Source organism: Podarcis cretensis (assembly GCF_951804945.1).
Source record: "Podarcis cretensis genome assembly, chromosome: 12".
Lineage (NCBI taxonomy): Eukaryota > Metazoa > Chordata > Lepidosauria > Squamata > Lacertidae > Podarcis > Podarcis cretensis.
Window position 1 is genome coordinate 44,625,046 of NC_137181.1, and position 16,886 is coordinate 44,641,931.

Below are 16,886 nucleotides of genomic sequence, written 5' to 3' on the forward strand. Positions count from 1 at the left end.
CGCTGCGCTAGGCGGCTGCTGCACTGTCCCTCCCCCAGATAGTCCCTCCCTCGCTCTCTCTCCGCTCCGCACAGTGGGCGACGACCCGGCAGCTCGGATCGGATTCGCACAGCCAGCACTGTGAGAGTGAGTGAGCCAGGTAGGGGCAGAGAGCTGCGAGTGCGCCCCCCAAAATGTTGCGCCCGGTGCGGCTGGCACCCCCTGCACCCCCCACGCTACGCCGTTGCCTCCATGGACAGCTGTGAATCCAAAATGACTCCCAGGCTGCGCACCTGGTCTTTCAGGGGCACAGTTACCCCATTCAGGACCAGGGTGTCCTCCACACCCGCCCGCCCCCTGTCCCCCAAAAACAGTACTTCTGTCTTAAAAACATGATAAAACATCAAACATTAAAAGCTTCCCTAAACACAGCTGCCTTCAGATGTCTTCTAAAAGTCAGATAGTTGTTTATTTCCTTGACATCTGATGGGAGGGCGTTCCGCAGGGCAGGCATTACTACCGAGACGCCTGCGAAAGGAACCCCCTCTAGGGGTTCAGGAACTCTGTACGGTTCTAGTCCCGTGAAAGTTTTTCCTCATTTAATCTTCCTTGCTCATACTTCTGCTGCGCAAAAGCTCTTTTTATTTTTTCTTTAGGATGGGGTGGGGGAGAGAGATACTGAAAGAGAAAGTCAGGGGTTTTTTTGTGGCTACATCCTCATATTATTTTTCTTCTGCATTCAGAAATATAAAATCCTGGATATTGCCTTACGTTCCCCTGTGCATGTGAAGTTCAGTGTGCATAGCTCTGCATTTCATTACTGTGACGCTGAAATAATGAGATCTTATTGCCTATTGGGAAAAGGTAACTAAATTTTTGCTCTAGGCCACTTTTCACCCCCTCGCGCCCTCTGAGAAGCACTTGAGATTAAGTACAGTTTTGCATAGTTTAAATGGATTACCATTGGGGTGAGAGAGAGAGAAAACTCAGAAACTGAGCATTCCGTTTTCTCTCTGCATTCTACTTATTTTTCCCTATTTATCTGGGCCATCTGCTAATGTGCCTTGGGCTAAATTGCCTTTTAGTTAAAAAATGTCTGATGGCAGTGTTTCCGTTTCACTACAATCATCAGAATTATAACGAAGGCAGATGGAATCTGTGCCCTCATGTATGCTGGGCGTCAGGATGCTCATAAACATGTCTGCTACACCACCCTTGCTTTTGTCAGGTGTTCCATGTCACTATCACTTCGGAGCCTGGACCAAACCCTGGCTGGATCTACACTGATCTGGAAAACGCTATAAGAGTACCCCGTAAAAAAGCTCTCAATGCAATTTCACATTGGCAACAGATTGCTGCTCTACAGCACCCTCTGGTGTCCCACTTTTATAACACGTTTTTATTGTTATAACTCACCAGTAGCATTAGGGAACATACCGGTAATTGATCACAAGACGCGACACATGTCCTTGAAATGTTTTTGCCACTGTCCCTTTTTCATCCAAAATGGAAAGCTTGCCAAAGTGTATTTGTTCATGAAAAGAAAAAAACGCCCCTCCCTTTTCACTCAGCGCTGGTTCAAAGTGCACCTGTTTCATAGCCACACACACACAACCCCCCCCACACACACACATTGGGTGGTTTAAGATATGTGTATTATATCAGCTGTATGGAGCTCATAGCTGGCTGCCTTTTGCCCATGGGAAGACATGTGTTTTGAAAGATAATTCATGAAGAGGCCCTCATGGCTATTGGCCTAGTATCCTAACCAGATAGTGCATTGTGTACTTATTACACTTGTCTACTGGGAATTCTATTTTTATTAGTGGGAATAGCTGCAACTTAACTCCAAGGGTTAGGGTGGGGAAATCACCTAACAAACTCAATTCTAAAAGCCTGGGAGTTTTGTTTAGTTTTTTGTTTTTTTAAAAAGCAACACTAATCTTGGCAACTATTACTTTCAAAAGGGTTGCTCTGGTTTGCTATGGGTCATTTGGGAAATGTAAGGAAATGAATCACTGCAAACAGCTGGGTTTTAAAATAATAATTTAAAAAAATACTGGCAAATGTCCATCACATGCCAGTAAAAGTGCTGCAAAATCAGCAAGTACAACCCATTACTTATTGCGGATTTGCTGATGTTTAAAATCTGGCTTTGTTTCTACTTTACTGGGCTCAGAGAGCACGTACTGTATGTTATATATAATTTATATATTTCAATGACGGGAAAAGCAAATGGATCAGTTTGCCAGTAAACATGAAGCTGTGAATGTTCAGTCCTATACACACACTTATGGGGAGCAGGCCCCACTGATTTTAGTGCAGAACTTACTTCTGAGTACAAACGCATAGGACTGGCATGTAATAGATCCTAACTGCCTAATTGAATAGGGTACTGGCAGTGACCAGATAGGATTTCATGAAATGTTCCTTTGTTTGTTTGTTTTTCCTTTTGTAATTAATACAGGAAATCTGGTAATAAAGATTTGGCAGATCTTGATCTGCTGCAACACCAATTGCACAAACAGACTGTTTCATACAAACATTCAACAGGAGCTTTCATGAATTCAGTGATCCCTGAACAGTTACAGGAGAGGACATTCACAAGATGAATTAATGTGGCTTAGTCACTTCCTAAGCAACATTAACTAGCTCTTTGTTCACACAATCAGGATGGTGAAAGAGTTGCTAAATCATAAACACTGTGTACTTCTGATTCCCCTGCTCCCATATGATGAGATGGGGATTGTTATCCATGTTTCTAGCTTCCAAGGCAGGCATCCCCAAACTCAGCCCTCCACGTGTTTTGGGACTACAACTCCCATCATCCCTAGCTAACGGGACCAGTGGTCAGGGATGATGGGAATTGTAGCCCCAAAACATCTGGAGGGCTGAGTTCAGGGATGCCTGTCCCAAGGGCACAATGCCTAGCTGATGAGCCTGAAACAAAAGACATAAATTGATCTGCATTGTAAGAATGCAATGAAGCCCTAACAAGAAAGAGGCAGTAATCTTGCAGACTATTTCTATGTATGTTTACTTGGAATCATGTCCTTCTGAATTCTACAGTGCATAGCTGGTTTTTTCGTGTCTTGCAGCATAACTCTATGCATGTTTACAGTCCTGTGCATGTCTTCATTGGGGCTTACTCCCAGGTAAGTATACGTAGCAGTGCTGTCTAATTCTGTTAAAACTGGACATCTGCATTGCCAGGAGTACATGTGAAACGGATCTAGGGGTCTTAGTTGAACATAAGCTTAACACGGGTCAACAGTTTGGTGCAGCAGCAAAAAAGCAAATGCTATTCTAGGCTGCATCGACAGAAGTATAGCGTCCAGATCAAGGGAAATACAGTGGTACCTCGGGTTAAGAACTTAATTCATTCTGGAGGTCCGTTCTTAACCTGAAACTGTTCTTAACCTGAGGTACCACTTTAGCCAATGGGGCCTCCCACTGCTGCTGTGCTGCCGCACAATTTCTGTTCTCATCCTGAAGCAAGGTTCTTAACCCGAGGTACTATTTCTGGGTTAGCGGAGTCTGTAACCTGAAGCGTCTGTAACCCGAGGTACCACTGTAATAGTCCTGCTCTGTTCTGCTTTGGTCAGACCACACATGGAATACTATGTCCAGTTCTGAGCACCACAATTTAAGAAGGATATTGAGAAGCTGGAAGGTGTGCAGAAGAGAATGAGCAAGGTGATCAAGGGTCTGAAACTAAGCCTTATGAGGAACAGTTGAGGGAGTTGGGTATGTTCAGCCCAGACACTGAGGTCCAGATCTGAGGGCCTTCTGGTGGTTCCCTCACTGCGAGAAGTGAGGTTACAGGGACCCAGGTAGAGGGCCTTCTCAGTAGTGGAGCCCGCCCTGTGGAACGCCCTCCCATCAGATGTCAAGCAAATAAAAAACTATCTGACTTTTAGAAGACATCTGAAGGCAGCCCTGTTCAGGGAAGTTTTTAATGTTTGTTGTTTTATCGTGTTTTTAATGTTTGTTGTTTTGGGAGCCACCAAGAGTGGCTGGAGAAACCCAGCCGGATGGGTGGGGTATAAATAATAAATTATTATTATACAGTGGAACCTCGGGTTGCGGACGTAATCCGTGACGGAGGCACGTCTGCAACCTGCAGCATTTGCATCCTGAAGCGACGCATCTGCGCAGGCGCGATTCGGCGCTTCTGCGCAAGTGCAAAGTGCGATTTAGCACTTCTGCGCATGCGTGAGTGGCGAAACCCGGAAGTAACCCGTTCCGGTACTTCCGGGTTTCCCGCAGTCTGTAACCCAAAAACACGTAACCTGAAGCGTCCGTAACATGAGGTATGACTGTATTATAATTATAATTATGTTTGCTTGGAAAAGAGGAGAGTGGGAGATTTGAGAGCCATCTTCAAACATCTAAAGGTCTGTCACATGGAAGATGGGGGCAAGCTTGTTTTCTCCTGAACCAATGGATTCAAGTTACAAAAAAGAGACCTTCCGACTAAACATCAGGAAAACTTTCTGACAGGAAGAGCTGTTGGACAGTGGACCAGACTCACTTGGAATGTGGTGGACTCTCCTTTGGAGGTTTTTAAGCAGAGGTTGTGTGGCCATCTGCCATGGCTTCTTTAGTAGCAATTCCTGCTTGGGATCCCTCCCAACTCTGCAATTCTATGAATCCTGAACAGGGGGCTGTTTTATTACCTATTAGCTTGAAAGTCTCATTCTGCACTGTGGCGTTCGCACAGCGCCCCCGGTCGTTCAATGGACTATTGACCCTGCACCACCACAGCTTATCTCTTCCACTGCTACCAACCAGGTTTCCTCAGTAATATATTCAGACTCAGTCAGGTTGTAACGTATTTGTTATGTACTGAAGTTCTCACCCTGGGCCAGCAGGGGGATACTGTAGATAGTTATGCAAATAAGGGATCGAAAGGATCCCGTTCGCAACCAGAGGTACCACTGTATTGTGAATGCAAACAAGTTTTAAATACCGTATTTTTCGGTCTATAGGACGCACCTTTTCCCCTCCAAAAATGAAGGGGAAATGTGTGTGCGTCCTATGGGGCGAATGCAGGCTTTCGCTGAAGCCTGGAGAGTGAGAGGGGTCGGTGTGCACCGACGCCTCTCGCTCTCCAGGCTTCAGAAAGCTATCCGCAAGCCTTCGGAGCACGGTGGGAGTTCCCGCCGGGCTCCGAAGGCTTGCGGATAGCAGCCTGCAGCCCGAAGCCCATGGAGTGCAGCGCTATCCCACTCGCTGTCTTGGCTTCTACCAAAGCCGCGCGCAGCTTCTCCCAGCTGGAGAGGTTGTGCGTGGCTAAAGAGGAAGCCAAGCCAGCCAGCGGGATAATTTTTTTTTCTTTATTTCCCCCCCTAAAAACTAGGTGTGCCCTATGGTCTGGTGCGCCCTATGGAGTGAAAAATACGGTACTTTGAAACACTGTAATCTGATTCACACTCTCTGTCTCTAACTCACTCTGCCCCAACTGAACTAACTGCCAAAACCCCTACGTTGAGCCTTAAACACAATTAGGCTCTGCCCCTGGGCTTTCTTATTGGTCCAACCTATTAACCCTTTCTTTCTGCCCCCCAGTACGACATCTCCATAATGAGTGGGCAAACACCACATGCACCATCACTTTGCTTTTTGCAAATGTAGTCCTTCTGTCGAGCTACTTCTCAAATATGAAATGGTAAAGCTGGAATGATCAGCGGTGCTTTTTCTCATCCAAGGCTTCATTACACAGTCAAGGGTCCCTTTAAAAGCCAAGGCAACTTCTTTGATTCTTGGCAATTTAGTAGGCTTACTAACATTTTCAACCTTTGATTACTTTCAGTGCCTGCTTTTTACATGCTCTGTTCCTATATATGGCCATATTGCACAAACATGTGTAGTCACACTCCAGCTTCCACTGTCGAATTGGGCTGTTTCCTTTGGTTTCAGTGAAAGTCTTTTTTCCTCCTTTGAATTTTATGACCTGAGATTCAAGGTTCAGGAACTCGCTAGTTATTTTTCCTTGTTGTTTGACGTAGGTAGAAAAGAATGTTATTCTTCCTAGGAGAGGTGTTTTACATAGGGCATACTGGAATTCTAATGGCTTACTGAAAATAAACTCACATCGCCTTGCTTGAACAGTTTCCCCTCTAACTATACAGTGGCAGAGGTTGCCATTCCGATTGGTACCCTGTTAGACCTTTCAAAAAGATATCCTGGTTCTCACAGCCCCTCCAAGTGCCTGTATTTTCCAGTCCCAGACTTACATAAGCCATTCTAGTTTCTGATTCAATCTCAGAATGTCCTGCTTTTCCTTAGGACATCCCTATTTTCATCAGAGAAATGTTGGAGGGGATGAAGTTTTGCAACCCCTGAGCCAAGGAGATAAGTAACTATGCAACCTTTAAAAGACATCAGACGGCAGCTCTGTATACAGATGTTTTTTACTGTTTAATGTTTTGTTATGTTTTATATATGTTGGAAGCTGCCTAATAATAATAATAATAATAATAATAATAATAATAAGTTAAAGTTTCCCAAAGAAACCAGAAGCATTTTTGCTAGGGATAACAGGGGATGAATTAAACAAAAAAAAATTCCTTCCAGTAGCACCTTAAAGACCAACTAAGTTAGTTCTTGGTATGAGCTTTCGTGTGCATGCACACTTCTTCAGATACACTGAAACAGAAGTTTCCAGACCCTTCTATATAGTGAGAAGGTGGGGAGGGGTATTACTCAGAAGGGTGGTGGGAATGGGTGATTGGCAGATAGCTGTGATGAGCCTGTTGACGACTCTTAACGACTGCAATAGGTCTTACAGGAAAAAGCAAGGGGTGAGAAGGTTCACCTTCTCACCCCTTGCTTTTTCCTGTAAGACCTATTGCAGTCGTTAAGAGTCGTCAACAGGCTCATCACAGCTATCTGCCAATCACCCATTCCCACCACCCTTCTGAGTAATACCCCTCCCCACCTTCTCACTATATAGAAGGGTCTGGAAACTTCTGTTTCAGTGTATCTGAAGAAGTGTGCATGCACACGAAAGCTCATACCAAGAACTAACTTAGTTGGTCTTTAAGGTGCTACTGGAAGGAATTTTTTTTTGTTTTGTCTATGGCAGACCAACACGGCTACCTATCTGTAAGGGGATGAATTAAAAAAGGAAGATTACAAACTATTCATGTACACAACAATCAGCACTAGAATCTTAGTGGCTCAGAAATGGAAATCCCAAGAAATCCCAACTTTAATGGAGTAGCAGACAAAAATGTTTGAATACAAAGAATTGGCAAAATTGACTTATAAGATTCGGAACCAAAAAGAAGCAAAGTTCGAAAAGGATTGGAGTAAATTTGTTGAATATATACGGAGTAATTGTAAGAATTTTAAAACTGTAGCAGGATTAATGTAAATCTTGTGATGTGGATGAAGTGTAAATAAGAAACTGTAAGAAAAGATTTGAGACATGAAAACCGTTGAAGGGATGGAAGGAAGTCCGGGCACAATAAGGTTTGATGTTTTATTATGTTTTTATATACAGTGGTACCTCGGTTTTCAAACGTCTCTGTTGACGAACATTTCAGTTTTCGAACACCGTAAACCCGGAAGTAAATGTTTCAGTTTTCAAATGCTCCTCAGAAGTCGAACATGAAACGCGGCTTCCATATTGGGTTTTCCGTATTGAGTTTTCCATTTTGAGGCTTCTGTACTGAGTTTTCGGTTTTTGAATGTTTCAGAATTTGAACGGCCTTCTGGAACAGATTACGTTCGCAAACTGAGGTACCACTGTATGTTGGAAGCCATCTAGTGTGGCTGGGGCAATGCAGTCAGATGGGTGGGGTAGAAATAGAAGAAGAGGAAGAAATCCCTATTTACATCGGAGAAATGTTGACCGTATGTTCTCAGGCTGTCAATGACGCTGATTTTGTCAGGAGAGTTCGGAAGTATCTAGTGGCAGAGGCAAACACCACTCACTGTGGCCCAGGACTTGCTGGTTTGAAGAAACCAAAGAACATTCAGCCTACGTAGAGTGCCCACATTGGTACCACCAAAAATATGCATCACCACAGAAAAGACAGATTTGCACAACACTTGTGTATGCTGATTGATATGTTGACTGAAGCTGGAGAGACCTCTTTGCTGTGCCAATTCACCCCCACCCAAGTTGGAAGTAAACACAGCTGTGTGGAAGGTGTAATTGGGCGGCAATTTCCCTTTATCTCAGCATCACAGGCAATGACAGATTGGAAGTGTGGGAGACACTAAGGAGCAGATTGGATAGTTGGGCAAGGTTTTGAGTGAACTTCGAGAAAGGAATTAATTGGTTGGAGGAGGAAGGGGGGAGCCTGACTTTGAAAGCTCTGTTTACTTGTGCCTGGGGCCCTAAGGATAAGAAAAATCCTGGACTTCTTTGTTAAGGGGGAAAGGGATTTACCAAATCTCCCCTAAATTAAAGGCAGTAGACCTGAGGCTTCATAGGAACCATATAGAGCAGTCGCTTCTCTCTAACCTCAAAAAAAAAAAAAAAAAAAAAAAATCGTTTTGGACTTGTTATTTCATCAGGATATATGCATTTATGCACATTTAGAAATAATCCCCATAATTTAAGCAGAAGCACAATTCATCTCGACATAACGGAGAAGAGTGTGGTCTGTGGTAGGACCTGCATGCATGTAGGCACGTTCCTCTACACTTTATTCCCCCATGCACGCAGGTGGCGCTGTGGTCTAAAGCACTGAGCCTCTTGGGCTTGCCGATCAGAAGGTTGGCGGTTCGAATCCCCGCGACGGAGTGAGCTCCCTTTGCTCTGTCCCAGCTCCTGCCAACCTAGCAGTTCGAAAGCACACCAGTGCAAGTAGATAAATAGGTACCACTGCGGCAGGAAGATAAACAGTGTTTCCATGCGCTCTGGTTTCCGTCACGGTGTTCCGTTGTGCCAGTAGCAGTGTAGCCATGCTGGCCACATGACCCAGAAAGCTGCCTGTGGACAAACACCAGCTCCCTCGGCCTGAAAAGCAAGATGAGCGCCGCAACTCCATAGTTGCCTTTGACTGGACTTAACCATCCAGGGGTCCTTTACCTTTACTTTTACCTTTACCTTGATTCCCTTATGGATATCTCAGTTGGGTAGAGCGTGGTGCTGATAATGCCAAGGTTGCAAGTTTGATCCCTGGATGGGACAGCTGCATATTTGGAATGAACTAGATGATGCTCCAGGTCCCTTCCATCTCTATGATTCTATGAATCTATGTGTTCTTTGAATGCCTGAGCAGGGCTTAGATTTCCCTCTGATTTTTCCTTCTTTGATACCATCCAGTCAAAGATTGGGGGTGGGCTTAATTATCTTTAGCAGCTAAAGTTGCCTATTGCCTTATGTTTGCGCGCCATAGCTGTTCTTGGCAGAGGAAGCAGTGCCCCCGGGACGGGACCTGTGATTTTTCACATCAATAAAGTGTTCCACACACACGCCAGCTCTTTGTTTTCACTAGGAGAGGCACACAGTCAGCAGCGTTTTCCGTTCTTTTGTAAGCAGTGCACTTTGTTAAATTGTCTTCTAATCAAATGGGCATTGTTCTCGACTCGTTTTCATTAAAAGAAAAAAAATCTGCCAAAGTTTTCCCCAACGGTGCACGGGTCAACTTTAATGTTCCCTTTGTTCTATTCATTGTGACATCAATATGTCACTCCCCACCCTTCGAGTTTGGCATTCATTTGCTACGGTCTTAGCGCTTAGTTAACTTTGTTCATAATATTCTGACTCTAACTGTGATCAATGCAATACGTTCACCTCAGACATTAATTAGTTCTTTTAGTATCTTTCCCGGCTTTTTGTTGTTTTTCCATGTTGTTTTTCTTGTCTTTGAACTGTTTCAGAGAAGCTGTTGTTTTTGCCTGAAAACCCTTCTCTTCCCGCACAGAGCACGGTTGATTACTTTGCTTCTCACAATAGCTTTCAAGGTGTCTTATAACAGTTTTTCTTGAGTTCCCTTTGGTGTCATTCATTTGATAAACATTTTTAATCTCATCCACCAATGTCTCGCAAACCACCAGGGCTTTAAGTAGCTCATTATTAACTTCCTGGAGGTTCCGGAATATCCTTCCCTGGTGCAAAAAGCTAGGCTGTTAACTTTTGATCAGAAATAATAATAATAAAAGAACTTACTTGTGGACTAAGATAACTTTTCCACATCATCCATCAAAGCAAGCTCTGAAGCCCTATGGGAGATAGGCCTGCAATCCCCTGAACCAACAGCAAGAGTGTGAGTTCCCATCTTTACACAATAAATTGAAGGAAGGGTGTGTGGCAAATATGGTGCATGGAGACTGTGATGCCCAGAAGAACCATGTTGGTATTATTTTCCTCTCCTTTTAAAATATAGATTGGTTAGATTTGCACTCCAACGCACTTGGGGAGCACAGAGCCTCTTCAAACTCTGGGGAGTCTAAACCACAGGCTATTTAGAGCATCCCCACAGCAGGGAGAATCAGAGTTCATGGTTAAAGAAAGTGCTACCTCACTTTTGGATTGCGTAAAGAAATACAACACTCCAAAGCCACTTCTCCAGATGTGTGTTCCCTCTTCTGAAGCACTGGTGTACTTATTTCCCTTCTCTTCCTCTAATTATGTAGCGAAAAGTCCAACCCTTATTTAAGCTGCTGTGAATACATTGAGGGAGAGCCAAGATCTTGCCTAAGTTCCTGCCATCTGAAGAAAGAATATTTCAAATGTATGCTAACAAAAGACAAAGCAGATCAAAAGTATTGGAAGAGAAGACAGTCAAGAGAGAATTCTGAAAGCATTGAAACCATAACAGGGGGAAAAAAATCCCTTTCTTATTCTGTGTCACATCTGAACTTGAAATTTAGTGAATTCTGCTCAGAGAAGTTTGAGAAGGCAGGGGAAGAAATGCCACCTTTTCCAAAAGAAAAAGCTTTGTAGAGCAAAACGAGAACTTTGAAACTATTGTGGTGCTCTGATCACTTTAACCATGGGAAGGTAACAAGAATTCTTTTCACAGATGTTGGCAATATGGAACAGGCAATAAAGCTAAATGTGGAAAATAAACCCCACACAGATGAGTGGGACCCAAATACCTCCTCCAAGAACATGATGTTTTCATTTTTTGGTCATACTCCATAGGAGTGAATTGAAAAGAGAGATGTGCCTTAACTTGTAAAGTGCTTTTACAAATGTGTTTTGCAGAATGCGGGCGTTTAATTCAAACGGAAAAGCTGGGAGCAGCATTTTGCTAACCACAGAAAGGAAAACAGGGGATACCAGCGGAACAGCAAAGTAAAGGAACATATTGCCGACCACATATGTGGTTCCTCACACCCGTTCCTACATCTTCATTCAAAACTGTACACTTATCTTTAAATTCATCTGTCTTCCTAGTGATTTCCTTCAGCTCATTGATGTTCCAAATGCTAGTGGGTTTTGACAGAGCTTTAATGTTTTCCTTGGCACTCATGGCTACTTGGAAAAGCCTTTCCTCTTCTGAGGAACAGTCTCTGAATCCCACTGCAAGATAATGCCACCAAACTTTTCCAAGACCCAGCCCATTGTGTGCCCCTAGAAGTGACCTTATATGCAAAGGGGTATGTGGCATCATCTCCACAGAACTCTTCCTTTAAAAAAAGAAAATATTGAAAGGAAATAGTTAGGAACGCCAGAACCTGTCTCATAGTGAGTCAGAACATTGGCCCATCTAGCTGAGTATTGTCTTCACTGATTGGCAGAAGCTCCTTAGTGTTTCTCAGGGAAACGAAAGTAGAATAGCAGGACCATAGGAATCTGTCTTAAGCCAAGTCATTTAGTTTGGTATTGCCTAAACTACCTGGTGGCGCTGTGGGTTAAACCACAGAGCCTAGGACTTGCCAATCAGAAGGTTGGCGGTTCAAATCCCTGTGATGGGGTAAGTTCCCGTTGCTCGTTCCCTGCTCCTGCCAACCTAGCAGTTTGAAAGCACATCAAAGTGCAAGTAGATAAATAGGTACCGTTCCAGCAGGAAGGTAAACGGCGTTTCCGTGCGCTGCTCTGGTTCGTCAGAAGCGGCTTAGTCATGCTGGCCACATGACCCAGAAGCTGTACACCGGCTCCCTCGGCCAATAAAGTGAGATGAGCGCCACAACCCCAGAGTCAGTCACGACTGGACCTAATGGTCAGGGGTCTCTTTACTTAAACTACCTGGCAGCAATGTACCAGGGTTTTAGACTGGAGATGAGGGGATTTGAACTTGAAATCTGCATGCAAAACAGATCCTTTGCCAGGAACTAACAGCCGACCCTCAGGTTGTCTTTGTATTGTATTTTGAGCACTGCCTGTAAAATTATAGTTCCAGTTTCCACCAAACATATTTAGTCTTTCAACAATGTAATGACACATTTACTGTCATGGGGTTCTAATAAACAAGGAATGAAATCCGATACCTACTTACCTGGGAGCAAGGCCAATTGATGTGAATAGGTATTCTGAGTAAGCATTTTTAGGGTTCCACTGTAAGTTAACTAAGTGATTGGTGGTGTCCAACTTTTCGTGACCCCATGGACCAGAGCACACCAGGCACTCCTGTCTTCCACTGCCTCCCACAGTTTGGCCAAACTCATGTTCGCAGCTTCGAGAACACTGTCCAACCATCTCTTCCTCTGTCGTCCCCTTCTCCTTGTGCCCTCCATCTTTCCCAACATCAGGGTCTTTTCCAGGGAGTCTTCTCTTCTCATGAGGTGGCCGAAGTATTGGAGCCTCAGCCTCAGCTTCAGGATCTGGAGCGAGTGGTTATTTTATTTTTTTATTCTTCAGGGGTTAAAACGAATTTTCACTTTGTCCCAATGTAGCCTTTTGCCACTACTGATAAGTTTGATATCAGTTCTTCGACAACAATTTCCCGCAAAAAAATAAATTTAAAAAATTGCCAAGAAGATGTACAATGTTCATTTCTATGATTTCAGGACTTGTTTTTAACAATTCTTTCACAGCCTTAGCTATCATGTGACGTGAGCAGACGGCATGAAGCAAATCCATGTGAAAGGAATGATATCTTCAACAATTGTCTGTGACAGCTTAAATATATTTCTACCCATCCATCATTATTTCTATTTCTGACGTTCGGGCTTGAATGTTGTTGCAAATGTTTCCAAAGTGGCAGCCTCCAAACACAAGCAGGAGGTATCTTTCCCAATTGGGAGAACTCCAAGATGTTCAGGAGGACATTTTTTTTTTTTTTAGTAATAAACTACATGGGGAACTGAGTGGAAGGAGCAAAACCAACCCAATGAGGTAGTGCCGGATTTGCGTATAAGCTAAACAACTTATAGCTTAGGGCCCCACTCTCTAGGGGGCCCAAAAAAAATTTAAAGGAAAAAACCACTGGATGTACATTTCCAAAACATAAGATAAAAAACAAATAAAATAAAACCTACATACAGCAACAGTGTTTTGTGTTGTGTAGGCTCCTATGATGTAAGTCATGATGTAAGTCATGTAAGTCTGATAGCCTGCTCCCTAAAATATCACTGGTTTGCTCATTTCAATATATAGGGTGCCTACATTCTGCATGGACTAGTTGCATGGCAACATGTGCAAATGGCTTTAGATACCTATTAGGTCCATAAATGACCATATAGCATATATTCAACACAGAAAACAGCGACAATTTGTTGTTGACAAAGGACAGCTGGACATATAAAGGGTCCCATTACCTTCAGTAGTTTAGGGCCTTATCAAAACTACCATATTTATTGCTCTATAAGACTCACTTTTTCCCTCCTAAAAAGTAAGGGGAAATGTGTGTGCGTCTTATGGTGCGAATGCAGGCTGCACAGCTATCCCAGAAGTCAGAGCAGCAAGAGGGATCGCTGCTTTCACTGCACAGTGATCCCTCTTGTTGTTCTGGCTTCCGAGATTCAGAATTTTTCTTCTTCTTGTTTTCCTCCTCCAAAAACTAGGTGCGTCTTATGGTGTGGTGTGTCTTATAGAGCGAAAAATACGGGTAAATCCAGCCCTGCAATGAAGACCAAGCTTGCTCAGTTTCCATGAAATGCTTACAGGGAGCAGTATGGGAGACACAGCCATGAAGAAATGTTGCTGAATATCATGGAGAAGCTATTCACGCTGCAACATTTTATTGTAGCTCCCACTTGTTTGAATATTTATGACATCCAGTTCTGGATACTAGAGTGATTTCCCTTAAGATCACTACAGTACAAACCAATTGTTGCATTCATCCACATCCAGTACTCTGGGAATGCTGCCTCTTAAAACAACGTTCACATTTATGCATATCCTTACCTGTGGAGCTGAGGAAAACAAACGCATCCTTACTAATTATAATTTTTAATATTCTAAGACGTCATTACATAAAATCCATGCTCGTAACTTATTGAAATGAAGGGCAGTATAGAGATTCAGCAAATACATTTTCTGTGTTTGAAAATCTAGAATTAAAAATAATAATCAGGCGTACCTTGGATCCTGAAAGCTTTGGTACTCAGACGTTTTTGGCTCCCGAATGCCACAAACCCGGAAGTGACTGTTCCAGTTTGCCAACGTTCTTTGGAACCCGAATGTCCGATGGGGCTTCCCCAGCTTTCGATTGGCTGCAGGAGCTTCCTGCATCCAATCAGAAGCGACGCTTTGGTTTCTGAACGTTTTGGAAGTCAAACAGATTCCGTTCGACTTCCAAGGTATGACTGTACTGTGAACTCTCTTGCCCAATGAGTTTAAGCTGGCTCCATCTTTGATTACTTTTCTCCAGTTTTTATTGGGGGGGGGGGAATTGTTCTGGGATATTCCAGTAGGCTTTTAATTTGACAGGCTGCATTGCTTTCAGAGGGGACCTGTTTTATCTGGTGTTCCTGTTCTCATCACCTTTGCTGATACTGTTCTACTTTTTTAAAAATGTGATATATTATGGGCTTTATATTGCTGATATTGTTGTTATATTTTGATACTGTGATGTTAATTGAAGAACACCTTTTTAAGTAATGTGCATATATTAGAATGGGGGGAAGTGTATACTTGAGGCAGTGGCAGACTTTGAGCTCTCAAATTTTAGTGGTGCCCTGCGTGATGCTAAACCACCCCCCTGTAATCCATTCTACAGCATTGTTGTGGCGCCCCCTCCAGTTGCATAAGTCATGCTATCCTAAAACTGCCTCTGTAGCCCACAAACAATATGTTGCAGGGTGGAGTGATCCTGTTATTAAATTTATCAATAGATTTATATACCACCCTTATTTATTAAGAAATGAATCCCTCTCTTCTTCCCCTGGAAACATTCAAAAATTGCTTCTCCCTGTGACTAGGGCTGGATCTACACTGATACGTAAAAACACTATTAAAGGCTATTTTAAAAAACCCGTTATATAGCTCTCAATGCAATTTCCCATTGCCAATAGATTGCTGCCTTGCAGCGCCCTCTGGTGTGACGTTTTTATAACACATTTTTAACGTTAAAACCAGCCAGTGTAGATTCACCCCAGGAAGTGACCTATCCAGATAATAAGATGGTCCTTTCTTGCCATATGTCCTGTTCCAATCCTCACACCAAGTTGTCAATTTCCTCCCTTCTGTCACTCGACTTTTCATGCCACTTAGTCAGTGTGGCGTAGTGGTTGGAGTGTCAGAATAAGACCTTAGGTTCAAATCCCCACTCTGCCATGAAGCTCATTAGGTGACCTTTGGCCAGTCACTGCCTCACAGCCTAACCTACCTCACAGGGTTGTTGCTAGGATTAAATGAGGAGGGAGAGGACTACATGTGCCACATTGGGTGCCTTGTAGAGAAAGGGTGGGTTACAAATACAGTGGTACCTCAGGTTACATATGCTTCAGGTTACAGACTCCGCTAACCCAGAAATAGTGCTTCAGGTTAAGAACTTTGCTTCAGGATGAGAACAGAAATCGTGCTCCGGTGGCACAGCGGCAACAGGAGGCCCCATTAGCTAAAGTGGTGCTTCAGGTTAAGAACAGTTTCAGGTTAAGTACGGACCTCCGGAACGAATTAAGTACTTAACCCGAGGTACCACTGTACAACAAAAAAATAAATAGGGCTGTTGGAGCTTTCCTTGTTCTCTTTTCCTTTATTTGTATTGGGGGGGGGGAGGCTTAAGGGTTTGTGTTTCTTGTTCTTGTTCCTCTCGTGTATTTTGTGTTTTCATGTTGTATTTTTTATGTTGTGAACCACCCTGGGATCTACAGACGAAGGGCGGTATGCAGATTTAACAAATGAATAAAATAAAAATAAGTTGGGCTTACTTTGAATGTGCCGAATATTTTCTCGTCTGCATTGAGGGTGTGGGATTACCTTCACAAGCAGAAGACATGAATTCGTATCAGCATATAGGTGACTTCCTGAGGGAACAGAACAGATAATTTTAGCTTTCTAATTTCCTGTTTGTCCGTGCTTCACTTTATAGCCTTTACCCCCTCTTGGATGCGGGTGATTAATTTAATACGGAATCAAGTTGGCTTCAATAAAGATACCGTTGTTTTTAAGTTACCGCCACAGACAAAAGAAAATGTGAGCAAGGATACTTATTGCAAAGTATTGGAAGACACAAGATCTACCCACCCGGGAAGAATGGCAGATGAAGCTGATGGATTACATGGAACTGGCGGAAATGACTGGCAGAATCCGAGACCAGGGAGAAGAGTCGGTAGAAGAAGACTGGAAGAAATTTAAAATCTATCTACAGAAACATTGTAAAATTAAGGAATGTTAGAAGGATGCTGGAATGAAGCTATGTGGTTTTAGCAGTAATGTTATAAAGGATTAAGTAAAAATGGATTGTTAACAGGTCAGAATGTAAAGTTACAATATATTAAGATAAATTAGTAAGAATAAAAACAAAGAAGGAAAGGATTTGCTGAAACAACTAATGAACTAGAATACAAAAAAGGGAGGTGTGAGGAGGTCAAGGAAACAAGCAAATGATAGA

The 16,886-nt window shown here is 43.2% G+C and overlaps 1 long non-coding RNA gene across 2 annotated transcripts in view; it reads right to left on the reverse strand.

The window, feature by feature from the left end:
* LOC307199546 overlaps window positions 1-16,886 on the reverse strand; it is a 164,202-nt gene that overhangs the window by 105,743 nt on the left and 41,573 nt on the right. Inside the window, exon 2 of one of the 2 annotated variants that reach the window (XR_013832033.1) lies at window positions 16,204-16,299. The exons of the other annotated variant lie outside the window; for it this stretch is intronic. This is a non-coding gene — a long non-coding RNA (uncharacterized lncRNA). The remainder of the gene's footprint in view (window positions 1-16,203; window positions 16,300-16,886) is intronic. 2 annotated transcript variants of the gene reach the window in all.